Below are 4,100 nucleotides of genomic sequence, written 5' to 3' on the forward strand. Positions count from 1 at the left end.
TCTATCTATCCTTTCAGGATCGATAAAGTAAGTCAACCATGGCAGATTTTGTATTCAGAATGTAAAGATGGACAAAATGCCGCCAATCCTTTTGCATTTTGCCAGGTGTACTGATAATTCTGCCAGCACATTGTCTTTGAGTAAAAAATATTGAAAACCATGAAAGAGAATTTGGTTATTTTATAACATTTTCTTCCTTTTACACTTTGAGTTTTTGTCTTTTCTTTTTTTTTCCGATTTCTATTTTCCTAGAATCCTATTTAGAGAAACCACTACACGTTCTAAATGGAGTAAAAGACAAAACAAAAATTTCTTTTTAAATCTTTCATTGTGAAAACATTGCGTGGGAATAAAAGAGTTTGTCAGAGACTGATAATGGTGTTGATAATATCAAATCAAATGTCAGCCGATCCACAGAGCCAATGGCAGCTGTAGCAGCAATGGTATTTTAAAATCTCAATATCTGAAGACTGGAATTGGTAAAATATAATTTTCCTTTCATCATCATCATTTAATGTCCGCTTTCCATACTGGCATGGGTTGGACGGTTTGACTGAGGGCTGGCAAGCCAGAAGGCTGCACCAAGCTCCAGTCCAATCTGGCAAAGTTTCTACAGCTGGATGCCATTCCTAATATCAACGACTCTGCTTTTTACGTGCCACTGGCATAAGGGCTAGTCAGGTGGCATTGGCATCGACCATGCTTGAATGGTGCTTTTTATGTGTCACCGGCACGGGTTCCAGTCAGGCGATACTGTCATTGGCCACGAGAATAACTACAAATTGATGCAAAAGTTTTTTCTGTTATCTTGTCACTCTTTGATTTTAATCTTTTACTTGTTTCAATCATTGGAGAGTGGCAATGCTGGGGCACTGCCTTGAAGGGTTTAGTCAAACAAATTAACCTTGGTACTTCTTTTTGTATTTTTTTAAAGTCTGGTAGCTATTCTATCGGTCTTTTGTTGAACTACTAAGTTATGCAGATGTGGCACTCTGTCGAATCGAGGATTCCAGTTGATACGATCAACGAAACATCCTGCTCGCGAAATTAACATGCAAGTGGCTGAGCACTCCACAGACATGTGTACCCTTAATGTAGTTCTCGGGGAGATTCAGCATGACACAGAGTGTGACAAGGCTAGCCCTTTGAAATACAGGTACAACAAAAACAGGAAGAAAGAGTGAGAAAAAGTTGTGGTGAAAGAGTACAGCAGGGTTTGCCACCATCCCCTGCCAGAGCCTCGTGGAGATTTAGGTGGTTTTGCTCAATAAATACTCACAATGCCTGGTCTGGGAAACTGTGATCCCATGACTGCGAGTCTGCTGCCCTGACCACTGAGCCATTGCGCCTCCACTATACTGATGTAATCATACATACAGCACAGGTGGCCATGTGGTTAAGGAGTTTGCTTCTGATCCACATGATTTTGGTTTCAGTCCCACTGCGTGGCACCTTGGGCAAGTGTCATCTTATTTCTTTATTGCCCACAAGGGGCTAAACATAGAGGGGACAAACAAGGACAGACAAAGGGATTAAGTCGATTACATCGACCCCAGTGTGTAACTAGTACTAAATTTATCGACCCCGAAAGGATGAAAGGCAAAGTCGACCTCGGCGGAATTTGAACTCAGAACGTAACGGCAGACGAAAAACCGCTAAGCATTTCGCCCGGCGTGCTAACATTTCTGCCAGCTTGCTACCTTTCAAGTGTCAAGTGTCATCTACTATAGCTCTGTGCTGAACAAAACCTTGTGAGTGGATTTGGTAGAGAGAAACTGAAAGAAGCCTGCTGTATGTGTATTATAGGCACAAGAGTAACTTTGTGGTAAGAAGCTTGCTTCCCAACCACATAGTTCCAGGTTCAGTCCCACTGCATGGCACCTTGGGCAAGTGTCTTCTACTATAGCCTCAGGATGGACCAAAGCCTCGTGAGTGGATTTGGTAGACGGAAACTGAAAGAAGCCTGTCATACCTATATGTATGTATTTGTATGTCTGTGTTTGTCCCCTACCATTGCTTGACAACCAATGGTGTGTTTACATCCCCATAACTTAGCGGTTTAGCAAAAGAGACTGATAAAATAAGTACTAAGCTAAGTCCTAGGTTTGATTAGTTCGACTAAAGGCAGTGCTCCAGCATGGCCACAGTCAAATGACTGAAACCAGTAAAAGAATAAAAGAACATGTGTATGTTTGTGTCTCTTTGTTTTGACATTGTATGGTTGTTGTAAATGTGTATGACTGTCATACAAGCAATGTCCAGTTTCCCATATTTTATGAGAACATGCTTGGCCTTGGAAACAGATGAGAGTTAGAGATAGGAAGGGCATCCAGTTGTGAAAAATTTGTCTCAACAAATTCCATCTGACCTGTTCAAGCATGGAAAACTGGACATTAAAATGATAATGAGAGAGAGAGAGAGTTTCCTCTCTATCAAATTCTGCTTCCAATGTATTTATTAATCAACACAGGGCTATTATACTGCAGAGGAAACATGCCTAAGGTACTGTGTACTGGTAAGCAGTGTCCAAAAGCCATCAAGACCACAGTACAGCAAAGCAAACTTTATAAGCCAACAGTCATCAAATCTTTACTGATAGTCTTGCGTGTAATATAAAGAATCGCTATTTAATTGTTAAACCTACAGTTTCAAATTTTCCCCCCTTTTTTTTTCTTTTGCCCGTCAAACTATATCCAACACAGCTTATGACAGATTTTATTATGATATGTATAATAAAAAGAAAAAAGGAATTAAATTCTGTAAGGAGCTTTATGAATTGTGACAAGAACTATACTATACAATAATTATAGATTCAGAAAGTATTTATAAACAATACACTAATTCTACAACAGTCATTATTATAACTGCTATCAATGTATCATTGTTAATGTATATACACCATTGATAGGCAAGTTGCTGGAGTATTTGTTCTGAGGTAACATCTCTTATAGACCTGCTGTGTTTAAAAACAAATCATCATTTAACATCCATTTTCCATGCTAGCAAGAGATGGACAATTTAATAGGAGCTGGAGGGCTGCACCAGGTTCCAGTCTATTTTGGCTGGGTTTCTACAGCTGGATGCCCTTCCTAACACCATCCACTTCAGAGTGTACTGAGTGCTCTTTATGTGGTACCAGTATATATATATATATATATATATATATATATATATATATATATATATATATATATATATATATATATATACAACGGGCTTCTTTCAGTTTCTGTCTACTAAATCTGCTCACAAGGTTTTGGTCGACCCGAGGCTATAGTAGATGGTGACTAGAATTTAAATCAATTATAAGCAAGTGTAGGTGCAAATATGATTATAAAACACTTTTCATCTTTAAAAATGTAAATAATCTGCAAAATTATTATCACAAAAATACCCGAATTATTCAAATAATTAAAAAAAAAAACTATGGAAATGTACTTGCATAGCAAGTGACCTGATCTGAGATTGTGTGCTGAAACAAAAGCAATTGCAGTGTGGAAGGTAAGCCATTTAAAAACACACAAAATCATTACATTCACTTCAACATAATTTGTCAAAATATTTTTGTTACTTTGAGACCGCAACCTGTACACTGACAAAAGACTCAAGTTCTAGAACTTGTTGGGTTGGTTGCCTGATTGCCATGGCATATAAGTGACAGAAATCGCAACATTCCATTTCATGTTGCACCAGTCCACTCAGCCGGCAAAAGTGAGTTGTATCTGTAATTCAAAAGGGCCAGCCTTATCACACTCTGTGTTACACTGAATCTGCCTGAGAATTATATTAAGGGTACACATGTCTGTGGAGTGCTCAGCCACTGACATGTTAATTTTGTGAGCAGGCTCTTTCCATGAATCGACCCACTGGACTCATCATCATTGTAACCGATGGAGTGCTATTATGTGTGTTTGTGTGTCTGTGTATATGTGTGTGTGTGTGTGTGTGTGTATTCTTTCTGTTGAAGAGCGTAGCTCGAAACGTTAAAGACTTTCTGTATTCCCGAGCGTCAAACTAATACACCCTTTTGTTGTTTACACCACCTGTCCTCGTCTGTTGTTGTTTTTTTTCGTACATTCTATATATATATATATATATAT

General features: G+C 38.6%; 1 protein-coding gene across 1 annotated transcript in view; it reads right to left on the bottom strand.

Moving 5' to 3' along the window:
- LOC106878435 (doublecortin domain-containing protein 1) overlaps nucleotides 1-4,100 on the bottom strand; it is a 77,442-nt gene that overhangs the window by 19,193 nt on the left and 54,149 nt on the right. The gene's annotated exons all lie outside the window — the stretch shown is intronic.

The sequence above is a fragment of the Octopus bimaculoides genome, chromosome 7 (genome assembly GCF_001194135.2).
Source record: "Octopus bimaculoides isolate UCB-OBI-ISO-001 chromosome 7, ASM119413v2, whole genome shotgun sequence".
Classification (NCBI taxonomy): domain Eukaryota; kingdom Metazoa; phylum Mollusca; class Cephalopoda; order Octopoda; family Octopodidae; genus Octopus; species Octopus bimaculoides.